The sequence below is a fragment of the Halyomorpha halys genome, unplaced genomic scaffold, assembly GCF_000696795.3.
Source record: "Halyomorpha halys isolate HHAL.00 unplaced genomic scaffold, Hhal_1.1 Scaffold1035.1, whole genome shotgun sequence".
In the NCBI taxonomy this organism is placed as follows: Eukaryota; Metazoa; Arthropoda; class Insecta; order Hemiptera; family Pentatomidae; genus Halyomorpha; species Halyomorpha halys.
In genome coordinates, this window is record NW_027107491.1 from 675,960 (window position 1) to 689,519 (window position 13,560).

Below are 13,560 nucleotides of genomic sequence, written 5' to 3' on the forward strand. Positions count from 1 at the left end.
GTTGTCGTTTTGATAGAAATGAGGAAGATGCATATACCCGCTAGAGAAGAATCCCATACACGTCTAAAGTTTGAAGTTTTAATCAAGGCTTCAAAAGTCTGATGCTCTACCGACCGAGCTATCCAGGCTGACTTTATATATTATTGTATTTTGAAAATAAAAAAAAAAAAATAAATAAATAAAAAAGGCTTCAAAATACTGTTCATCTGACAATACCATTGTCAGGCTGCACCAGTAGTCCTGTTAAAATTAGCGTGTATAATAAAATTTTAAAATATATATTTTTACTTCTCTTTAAGAATTGATTAATTTATTACGAGAATTTAATATTATAATATTAATAAAAATAAACCATTAAAATATTTCTATATATATAGGAAGATGGTCAGGGTTGCGGTCACAAGTGAAACGAAAATAGTTAACAACTATTTTATTTTCCAACGTTTCGCCCCACTTTGTAGGGCTTCATCAGGGCTAAAAAGATACAAAATGAAACTATGTTAAGATAAAATGATAGAATTAAAAATAAAAAGATACAATGAAAAGAATAAAAAAAAAAAAAAAAAAAAGAATAAAAAACAAGTAACAAAGGCAAGAGCAATAGTTTCATACAAAAATACGTAAAATATAAAGCTAAAAAAATGTACATGAGATGTATATAAAAACAACAAACAAAAAAAACAATACATATACAGAGATATTACAGAGATTTGTTTGTTGTTTTTATATACATCTCATGTACATTTTTTTAGCTTTATATTTTACGTATTTTTGTATGAAACTATTGCTCTTGCCTTTGTTACTTGTTTTTTATTTTTTATTCTTTTCATTGTATCTTTTTATTTTTAATTCTATCATTTTATCTTAACATAGTTTCATTTTGTATCTTTTTAGCCCTGATGAAGCCCTACAAAATGGGGCGAAACGTTGGAAAATAAAATAGTTGTTAACTATTTTCGTTTCACTTGTGACCGCAACCCTGACCATCTTCCTATATATCAATTTTTACGGTCAACTATTTATACATATATTAAAATATTTCATTATTGTGCTTGGTAACGATACAAAAACTCTTCAAAATAGACATATTTTGTTGGGAACGTTGGTTTCTATCAAAATTTGGTTCACTTTTTACTTTCTACATAAAAAAGTTATTAATTTTTTTTATTTTTAAATCGGAGTTTTGGCCAATTGTTTGAGGTATTTTTAAAATACTTATTTGTGTTATATTCTGACCGCACGCCCAACCATCTTCTCCTCATATATTTATTATCCACTGTCAACTATCTTTTCATCATTATTTTCCTTAACATCCCATTCGTTGCACTATTGGCCCAAAACAGATATGCGTCTTTTCATTCCAAATTCCTTAACCATCCTAACCCATTAATTCTTAATCTTTTATCCTTAACAATCACTGATAATCCTCCGAGGCATCTGAAAAGAAGATGGCCACGGGACCTTCTAATTTAAATTAATGTTTCAAGTACCACCGATGGGTGGTTCCTTCCCTAGATTTTCAAGTGTATATGAAACATACAACATATTTACTTATTGTATTATTTTGTGCAGTTGTAAATTATATTAAATAAAATCATTATTTTCAAAAAAGTTTGACTATTGTCTTTGTTTCATAGGCATAGTGTAGAACACTAAAATTTACATCATATTTAATTTTAATTAAAAATATTAATTTTAATTAAAATAATATTTGATTAAAAAAATTATATATTTTACAGGATCAGCAGAATTACTTTATTAGAAGGAAATCCATCCCTTAAGTTTTGTTTTTCTTATTTATTTTAAACCGATTTTAATTTCCTTCAGTTTATTTTTTAAAATGATTTCAAATGTTCATATATAAAATTGTATAATATGAATTCTCATAAAACTAATAAAAGAAGAGGGAAGTATGAAGGTAGCGATTGTTCTAAAACATCAGGTTCGATAAGACGTGAAGATGAACATCCGTCAAATTCAGATCCGTCTTTGACACCAATTTTCAGGAAATCATAATAACCCCTGTAGCTGTAGTATATAATTGAAGGGGAAAAACTTCGATTCTCTGTTGAAAGTGAAATCACTCAAAAGTATGGTATTTTGCTTTAAAAAAAAATAAATATCGCCATATGTTTGCTTCTGCGAGGAGAATTATAGAGATGAGCTAAGATAAAGTTCCTGACACTGTTTAAAATATGAAAAAGGTTATATATGTAACTCTGTTTTTATTTTATTTGTTGTGTTTACAAAAAATCATGACAGAAGACCCACAAAATACCCCGGGAGATAAATCTTTCGCGCCCTGTAGAAGCAGACTACAAGTGATGGTCCCTATAGCAATTTGTCAATAGGAGCTCGAGTTCAGTAAATCAGGAGTGAAAGAAGTCAGGTCAGCTGTGACCTCAGGAACTGTGGATCTGGCACCTGGTTCTGCTTCCTGTCCGCCCTTTGTTCGGAATGGGGTTCTCAACTTCGAGGCTAGTCCTTACATTTTTATCTATTCTCTATTCCATTATAAAAAGATATTAATACACGGATATATGAGTTGAAGAACCTCACAAGCCACTTTTTAAAATGTTTAAGATTTGGCGGGTTTCCAATCTCTTGTGCTTGACTCATTATTTTGATAGGCTCAGGTAAACAAATAGATTTCTAATCAATTACATCTTCTTTTGCCTGTGGTTTTAATTTTTGTATGTCCCGCTTTGCAGTAAACGGCATAGCGTGGTTCTGATAATCTATAACCCCGAATCTCAATCATTTTATCGTAGCCTTAAATTACAAGCCATAACTCGGGCATTGCGGATTATTGTAGAAGACAAAGGGCTCACGCGATGGCTTCAACCTTGGCACGATAGTTGACACTGGCCTGATGGCGAGCCCTTCGTGTGTTACTGCCTCTAAAAGATTATTGTAGTTATTTAATTTCTTGTTTGAAAAAATAAAAAAAATTTTTGTTAAAAAAAAAAATCCATGATTTCCGAAATCTGCTGTTAAATTATCTTGTTAATTTTTAATGATGTAATTATTTGTATAAAAGTGTGAAACTCTCTATGTTAGTTTCCGTCTCATTGTTTAAATTTTATTTTACTAATGTTTTCCATTTTAATATATTTTTTTAAAGTAAACTGTTACTGTTTTACTTCATGAAACAAATAACCCTCAGGTCATCAAAGAACTATTTTTGCTATAACATATAGTTTTAGAAAATATTATTAGGTATTAAAAAGTTTTTGGTAATAAATAATAAGAATTACGGTTAAGGGAGAGATATGAAATGTATTTTAAACTTTAGCTGGAACCTTCAGAGAATGAGTAATAAGAAAGCTATGATAATGGATGAATAAGAAAAGTACGAGGGGTTTACAGTATATGAGCAGATTAATATGAGGAAAAGATGGGGGAGAGGGAGGGTGCGGTCAGAAACAAACAAAACCTATTTATTTCTGCCAACGTTTTGACCTGAATTTTAGGCTTTCATCAGGGCTAAAAAAGTAAAACAGAGATAATGTTGAATAAAAATAAAAACATAAAAATAACGGGGAAATAATAAACAAAGTTGGAAATATACATAATGATAAATTGAGTAGATTGTAATTTATATCAATAGATATTGATGTAGTTTATTTCAATCAACTACTATCTCTTCTTAATTTATTATTATGTATATTTCCAAATTTGTATGTTTATTATTTTCCTGTTATTTTTACGGTTCTTTGACTTAGGGTTGTTTTTTTTTTTTTGTTTTTGTTCAGATCTAGTGAAGGCCAGAAATTTAGTTCATAACTCGGCACAAATAAATAAGTTTTTGTTGTAATAATAAAATAGTATAATTATCTACTATTTGAGTTGTTTTTTTTTACCGCACCCGGACCATATTCCATTCATCTATACACACGGTCAATCAATAATCTTCCAATAAGTTTTTGTCTATTTGTGTATTTTTTGCTGACTGCACCTCCGTCCATCTTCTTAACATAGAAAAATATTAAGTGGATGTTGTCGTTTTGATAGAAATGAGGAAGATGCATAATTTTTTTTTATCTTTATTGGAATTACAAATGTACATAATTATACATTTAGTAAATTTTATGTTAGTTATTATGGAGTGATACAGGCGTATAGAGAAACTACCCATTGGTATCACTCTAAATAATTAGTTGGCCCGATTGGTTTCTTACCCTTACAATATAAACAATTAAAAAAATCAATTATATTGTAAAATTTTGTTTGATTTTAGTCCCATATTTTCCCTTAGGGTAAAATTGATCATTTTCTTGTATACGAATTTTTATTTTATATCCAATAATACATGATGTAAACCTATATAAAAAAGTTAAGCGGGCATCTCGGACTTGTATCGTATGATCAGTTTCGATAAATGAAAGATCGAATTGACTATCGATACTAGGTCATTTACGGACCAATCTATGACCCTTTCATTTATTGACCAATCAGAAGTAATTACTCCAATAGAGTCCAGTTAGTAATGACCTTACTAATTGCTCATCAATTATCAATGTAATTTTAGACCTTAATGGCTGCGTAACTCAGTATCTCTGCTTTGCTGTAGTCCGTTGTGCAAACGCATCATTGTATTTGTTAGAATCAGATCCGTCTCTGTTCAAGGAAATCGTTATTTTTAATTAGGACATGTCATGAAGACTATCAAATTTTCTTTTTATTTGATTATTTTCTAAAGAAAATATGTCAACTCCTGTTAAAGACTATTTAGGAATCCTGGGCGGTTGTTCCCATTAGACAGTAAATGTAATGGTAGGGAGGCTTCCCCTGCTAGACTAATTATTTTCCCCGAGCCGACAGTTACAGGATAAGATACCACGGTAGCGTACCTGGGTAAACACTTAAGACCCTAATTGCTCGCTTCTTTATAACTGGGTTGTCTCCGATGTCACAGCTACCTGATCGCTGTTCATCCAATACCTTTCCTAAAATAGAAGATGACCTAGTTTAAATTTCCTCGAAAAACAGTAATATTCCATTTAAATTCAATTTTATGAAAATAAAATAAATTTATGTTTATATTTTTATATTCTTAATCCTACGGAAATAATAAATTCATAAAAGCTGAAAGTTAAATTCACTGCAAGTGTAATAAAATTAATTCGTTTTTTTAAAAAAAAAGTATTTTTGGATTTTTTTAAAAATAGTTCATAATTATAAAAATATTTATATATTTATTTTTATTTTTTCAAAAAGTGAAGAAAAATATATTCATAAACACTTAGCAAACAATACTTTGTGCAATTTAAGCATCGAAAAATTATATAAGAATACCATAATAATAAAAAAAATTATTATTGCTCAAAATTCTTTAAAAAAGACCGAGGTTTCTTTTTTCTCTTTAAATATTTTTTTTAAATTTTTATGTATATTACAATTTTCCGCAGTGTAGGAAAATAGGTAATAATGATGTCAGTGATCACATTCGAATCAAGATCACGCATGCACACACATATATATTAAAAATAAATAAAATAAGAAAAACCGAATCAATACATAAACATAATTAGATAACAATTAAAATGCCTAATGAAATTTAATACTAAAATTTTAAAAATAAATAAATAATCACAGCTATACTCTATTATGTACAATATTTACATATTTGGCATGAGGATCCCTTGCTCTATCCCCGCTTGAGGGGTGCCAGTAGAGGGTGAGTAAGTGCACTTAATGAAATAAAAGTAGAGTAATATGATCAAAAATGATGTAGAATAACATAAGAAATTTTTATTCGATACGAATCTAAACCAGAATTATGATTATATATTCTAATATTGTACGTTCAAATTTAAAATCAAACATAGAATAAACAAAAACAATTGCGAGGCTTAGGAACACAAATGAGGACAGATTTTCTGTCGCTACTCAGTTACTTTTTCCGAAATCACGACTAAGAAAAAAAATTAAAAATCTGTACCACTTTGTAAGGAAGTACTGTTACTTGACCTAAGGTTGTGCAAGGAGGTGATTTTGTCAGAATTACGCTCGGCCGCCAGATTTTTAACCACTTAAGGGTACCCATTTATGAGGCTGGGTGGACCCCAAGAGGGCTCTCTAACCCACAGACCTAACTCACGGCTTTAGTGAAATAGTGCCATAGCACGGTGCCACCGCGCTCCCCTACGACTAAGAAAGAAATTAATAATTTGAAATGACTCAAAATTTGAACGATTTAGAGACCACACAAACTTTTTTACTTTGAGCTGATTCAACTCACTAACAAAAGTTTTAGAAAACTTGTTTAACAGATAGAGGAATAAAAATATCAGAAAACCTAGGCTTATTTTTCAGCAAAACTTCGTATCAAAAAATCAGGATGTATATTTCTCTTCTCCCCTTTCCAGCATCTTCGCGCTTTTGCTATCACTTGTGTACTATACTCAGCAATACTTTTGACGTCAATGGAGCAACATTATCTTCGAAGAAGCAAAGTAGCCAACTACTAAGGTAGCCTGGGTTTGTTAAGTTTAAATTAAACACATAATCATCCCAAACCACCTGAGATTAGGCCATTATGAGGTTAGACAATCCGTGGTGCTCCGGGCAAGGCCACTCCCAATCATCAAACTAATAACAACCTACCTCAGCTCAGACAAATTCTCCGTTTCCCAACATAAAACACGACATATCCAACTAAACCCAATCTGAAATCCCATTTTTATCCCGAGCCATGATAAGATTCCCCAAATTAATTTCCCGTCTTATCCTTCCATCAAGGTCTTTGTTCCGAGGCCCGTGTTGTATTCTCACGAACGTCGTCAAACGTGTTCAAAACTCTTGGATCCCATTATTCAGACAATTACTGTCAGTCTGAGTAATAATCTTGACCGTTCTTTTCGACTATAAGAGACGAAATATGGAGCAATTAGCATGAGGGGAGCTAATCATTGTGGATAAATTAGCTGTCAGCTCTTCTCCATCTTGTAAAATAATAATCTTGGAATAAACAAACAATGTTCAGTTAGTGTAATTATGAAATAAGGTTTCCTCTTCCGTAATTAAGTAAAATGCATTAGAGCTAAGGAACAATTTCCTTGAGGAACTGTTCCTAACTATCTTATTAGGTATTTAATTTTATTCTAACTGTGACAGGTATGCATTTATCTACTTAATGCATAGACTATTTTAAAATTCTATTCCACTATAATAAACATTGAAATTTAATATTTATTGAGAATATTAGTATTATTCTTGTTTAAACAAAATAAATTTTATCCAATTTTAGTCCCAAAACAATTTATATTTCTATATAAGTTCGACGTTTCGGCCATCCTCGAGGAAAATCTATCTCAAACAGCTTTTATTATACATATGATTCTTAACAATTTTAAACAAATAACAATAATATTAATAAATTATCATACCTTAAATACAATTTTAGAACCACGTAAATTTAAAAAACAAACTGTTTGCAGACTATTCAGGTCATTAATTTCAGTCCACAATTATCCTATGACACATTAAAACATTAGGGAGACATATAAATTTATTAATTAACAATCCTTAGCTTATGTCTAAGTAACTATTTTTTAAATTCTTCTTATTAAATTAAAAATTAAAATTTTTAATTACAGTTAATTTTCACTATTATAATTTATCACAACAGTTTTTGTAACCTTCCCCACACTCAGGTCAGGCATTTAATTTATTTATTTCAACTATATTTTGGTTAAAGCGTAATTATAATTATCATCATTAATTTAATCCCATATTTTTCATAAATTAATTTTACTTAAAATCTCTGCATTGGTTCAGATTTCTTGTGTGTTGTTTTAAAATTCACTGAATAATTAATTTTTTCTGACATACAAATGGACTTAAGTATTTTTATTCTAAATGTATTATTTTTTTTGTGTAAAATCGTAGTATTTTCAAAATCGAACGATGGCTGGTTTTTGTTTGCTGTTTTATTGAGATCCTCCTTGTTTTTTAAAACATTATTGTGTTGATACATTCTATCACCCAACAATTGTTTTGTTTCAGCTATATACATAGCTAATTTAGTCATGGAATTTTATATATCAATCCTAATTGATTTTTTGTATCAGTTCTGTTCTTCAATTTACTATACTATATTAATATACTAATTTTTAATTTTATTGTTGGGTCTATTACTTAAGGAGTATTCATTAACATTATAATCTTTAAACTATTTCTGTATATCTCCAGATAATCCCTTTATATAATTGAATCCATAATTGTTTTTATTATTTACTATTATTTAATAGAATTATGAAAACTAATAAAAACGAAAACTTGTATGAGGCTGACATGATTGAATAAATTTAGTCTTTTCCCACTGGTATCCACTCTCGTATCTTTATTTTCTACTACGTATTTTATCACCAAACAGGAAAAGTGGGACTCCCGACTGGTTTCAGGCTAATTAGTTGACATAATAAAGTGTCAACCAATCTGAAATATCTTCTCATATATCTTCCCTACTACATATGAATCCAGAAATAACACGGAAACGCATCTGATAAAATAATTAATTAGAAATGTAAAAAAAAAAAATCGTTAGAATAAGTCTCTTTTATAGTTGTTCGCCTATAAGTCCTAAACAGTGAATCATAGTAAAAAAATATAATAAAGCAAATTAAATAACAATTAATTATGGGTCAAATGGGTAACATGAAGTAAACATTCGGTCTAATGGAATGGTTCTTAACTACCAATTCTTTTTTTTATGTCAGTTGCTGTTTTTTTTTAAGTCAATATACAACCAGAGCAGATTAACAACCCTACCATTTGACCAAATTATCACTTTATGGTTCTCATTCCACGCATAATTTAATGCCCCTTAATTTGTTTTATTATAACTTTTAAATTAAAATCAAACGTTACTCCACGGCTGACTATCCTATCGTTTTGTCTCAAGCTTTTGAATCAGTATATCTGTAAAACTACAACGAGCCAACTATAATCTTTCCGAAATCTAGTTTCAAGAAACATAATGCTAGTCATATATATATTCGAAAAATGAAATGATTAAAAATGTGGGAAGTTCCTAAACTGCTAAAAATAAAAAAATATCTATCCTTCGCTCTGTCATGTTTCCGTTATTCGCTACAGTTGGCTTTACAATTGTTGAAAACCCAGCTCCAGCGGGAGTTCCACAACGCTATGAATAAATATTTATATACCAGCTTTAAACTTGGATCTGGGTGTGGAATATATGGTAAAACCTCTCAAAATATCGATTTTTCAAAAATTATTCAAGATCGATATTCCTTACAATGCATTTATATTATAAAAATCCAGTGCGGTACACGCATTACACAACTTTCACTCACAACCCTGGAAGGAGAAAACATTAAATTATTATTTTTATTTTGCAGTAAAAATTCTCATTTAAGGAGTTCTTGGAGTACGAATAATAAATATCAACTTTTTTCCTGCCAAGTATTTGACACTCCAACTGTATTTGACAAAATACAACAAGGCGTTTACAAATGACTGCGATCGGATACGCTCGGCTTTATTTTTGCAGTATAAACTGCTGTTTCTATTTCTACATTTTTCTCCTTTAGTTAATCATCAAATACTTTCATAGTTCATACATTTTTTACTACTGTTAACGTTAAAAAATGGTTAACTATTTAAAGGTTTATTTTTTTTTTTAAATTTCGGCATGCAAGTCCTGTTCAAATATTTTTTAAACTAAGAACGTAGAGTCCAGAACTGAAGATGATAAAAAGCTATTTCTATAATATATAATCATTTAGAAGCCATTTGTTTGTTTGAATAAGTAAAGCATAAGTAATCATTGAGGTTACACGTGTATTATATATTTTCTCAGAATGCACATAAATATTTCGCGATACATATTTTTATTCTGGTTTTCAGATCTTTAAAAATTTGCGTGAAAGAAGTTTATTTTATTTCTGTTAAAAAACTTCCAAGGGATAAATTTAATCAGCCGCCTAAGCCAGTGTGGCACAAAGGAAGGGGAATTTAAAACAACCACGATACCTATTATTCAAGCTTGTTTCACTTGCCTTGAAAGAGCGACCTAGTTTTTCTTTTTGTAACGCGAAATAGTGGAGTTTTAGAGGTCCCAGTAGGAGATAAGTTTGGATAGTTTAGAGGTAACGGCGCAATATCCATACTATAGTAGCAGTTTCACCTAAAAAAAAAAAAATGAAATAAAGTAACGAGGAATGTTTTATTTTCTGTCTTTTTCTCTTGGTCTTTCCTTTTTCTTTAAAAAAGTATATCTTTACGAAGCTTTGTTTATTAAGGAGAGTAAATATCTAATTGAAAAAAAAATTAATGCACATAATATTAGAATTTCATTGTTAAATTATATTCCCTTAACATTTTTGTTCAATAATAGAAGTTGAAGGTGTTTAGCGCACCCGATAAGTTCCTTTTCAGAAAACTTGAAGTAAAGGGTGGTACATTCAGCTCCCCATTTAAGTTTGTCGGACTACGTACGAGGCGTAATATTCGATTTGAGAAACTTTTCCTTAAAAAAAAAATCAAATGATTTTGCTCTCAGGGAAATCTACTGTCTCTACAACAAAAAGAAATAGAATCTCCGACATTTTTATGTTAACTATTCACTTTCAAAGTTATCATCGCTTGAGCTATGCCTCCTGACTCCGAAAAATGCTTTAAACCATTTTTTAAAAATAAAAATAATTGAGTTAATCAATCAGAAAAAAAAGTATCCTACAAAGGGATGGTTGATACGATATGTCTCCAGAATAATTCTTAGATTTTTAAAAAATATTAATATCGTGTTTACCATAGCTTAAACGATGATGCACAAATAAACCTTTTCGAGTGAGATCGGTTATTTTTTTTATACTATTGTTATTGGTTCTACATACCATATTTTTACTGAGATTCTTTTAACTAGTTTATTAAAGAGTTATTTTTCATAATGATTTTTGAATATAAGAATATTAGCCCGTTAAAATGAATGAGTAAAAATAATATTTTAGGTTGAAATATTTCCACTAAAAACATTTTTTTTTTTTCAAGATTAAACAAAAGAAACTATATCAAGGAAGGATGGTAAAAAAGAATTTTAAGACAGAATTTCAATTATATAATCAAATAATGTTTTTATAATTTTAAAAAAACATCATTGTTTATCTTAGGCGTCCTAATGCGTGGTCTTGAGGTATAAGTTGATATAGCTTTAGGAAAAAAATATAATAAAATAACTTTAAAATATAAAACTAAAATGAACAAATGAAATTTATATGGTATTTATATTTATATTGTAATTTAAAAACTTAATGAGCATACAAAAACCCTTTTATATAATACAATATCATATTATACCAATCTTGTAAAGGAAAATATTTTATTTTTATTATAAATACTTCATCCAGTTTGTGACTACGAAGATTGGTATTAAAATAGTTAAGGTTTGATATCCCGGGTTTCAAGATTTCACTTAAAAATTTTGTTTTACAACATTCGCTGACATTAATACCAAAACTGTAGATTATTATTTATTTATTTTTTTTTTAGAAAAACTTTTGTGAAAATGATTTACCTCTTCTACATTTTCCAATTTTCAACGATTTTGGTGTTTTCCGCAAACCTGGTGATTATAAACGATATGCGTGCATTGTTGGAACCGAATTAACTTTTTCAAGATATTTTCCGCTGATGATACAAGATTCCATGGTCAATCAGCTATTTCCATTTTTACCCAGTCAGTTATCAGATCTTGGGGCAGAATTTAGTGTGTCAGTGATTTACCGTCTACCCATTGTTCAGGAACCCGAAATGGTCATGTTAAAGGTAAATTTGATGTCAATCATATATAACAGTTTCTGTGTGTTATTTTCTAAATTATTAACACGTAACCTCATTTATACAAAAAATAATTATATTATTTCTAGTCACTAATAATTTATAGAAAAATATAGCGGAGAAAATATTTTCATCATCAATAAATTTGGTTTTAGTAATAAGAAATCCAAGAAAAATTAAATGAGTTTGCTAATACCAATAATCTATATTCACTTTTTCACTAAAGCTAAACAACTGAAAAATTAATATAATATATGCATGTATATTTTAATATAATAAATATATATTTTTTCCATTTATAAATCAAAAATTTTTATTAATTTATTCCTTAAACAAATTTATACCCAACCTACAAAGTTCCACGGTATTCCAGGAATAGAACATGTTGAAAATATTTTAACCATCGTTTTTTACGAAAATACCTCTAGAAATAATCCATAATATATATATTTCAGATTTATGCTAGATACATGTGGAATTGGTGCTTTAACATAATACATAAAATAAAGTTCTGACACGAACTGGACATTCATTAATGTAGAAAGCATACAATAAGCTAGAAAACAATTACATAAAATATTTAAAATTTAAAAACAATTTTTTTTATTTAGCATAGGTAAATCTAATAAAATAAATAGTAACAGCGTATCAATTATATTTTATTTAGCTAATGTTTAAAAATGTTCATTTACTGATCAATTTAAAAAAAAAAAAGATCCACCCCACTCCGTCAAAATAAGTTATTTTTTGCGAGCTGAAAGTCTAAATGATGGATTGTTATACGATATGATGGATGCTCTGGAAGTTCATTCCCAGGGACTTGAGCCATTTTAGTTGGCTTTGTTCCAATTAAATATAAGAAAAAGTTTCAATCAGTAAATTAATTTTTTTAATTTCCATGGCATATTAATAATTATTTAGGTTAATTCTTATATTTATGTACCAAAGAAGTATATTACTTTCAATATTTAATAGGCATTTTGTTTTCATTAAATGAATTTATAACTACTGGCATAATCATTTTTTCATTAATTTATTTACTCAAAAAATCTTAGTTCGGCTGTATTGTAAAGCTGTTATGTAGATGGTAACAGACATTTAGTTTTTTAATTATTTGTTTTTGTATCTTAAATTTTTTATTTTTGTGGATACTTTTTCTCTTAGCATTTATTATTATCTAACCTATTTTTTTGAAAAAGTAATGTTCAATTAATTATTTGAACTAATAATTATTACAATCATAAATAATTTTAAAAAAATTATTTTCATTCTATGATTTCGAGGATAATAAAAAAAAAAATAGGCACAATCAAGTACAATATATGTGCTAAATAAAAATGAACATTTATTTCTTTTATGATATTGTGTTTTTAAAAATTTTGTCAGTTCATATTTACTTTCAAACATAACGTGTTAAAAAATTTTAATTTGGTGGCGTTAACCTGAATTTTATGCATTATTTAAATTCTGTTTTGGTTTGTACTCTTCCCACAAGCTCTTGGAGAAGTTCGGTGAAGTCTTGGCGTGTAAGTGCTTCACAAAATTGAATTAAAAATGAATCTTGACATTACCACTTTGCTGTATAGCCACCCCATTGCTGTGGAACAGTATAGCTTCTCAATAGGACATAAAAAAAATAAAAACTATATATGTATAATCATATTGAAATTTAATGTACAGATATTTCAAATATAAATGGATAAATTCTTTCTATTAAGTCCATATTGGACAACTGCTGTGCCCAATACAAATTCG

General features: G+C 28.8%; 1 protein-coding gene across 3 annotated transcripts in view; it reads left to right on the plus strand.

Moving 5' to 3' along the window:
• The window catches only part of LOC106687992 (uncharacterized), a 278,550-nt gene that overhangs the window by 165,628 nt on the left and 99,362 nt on the right, over positions 1 to 13,560 (plus strand). The gene's annotated exons all lie outside the window — the stretch shown is intronic.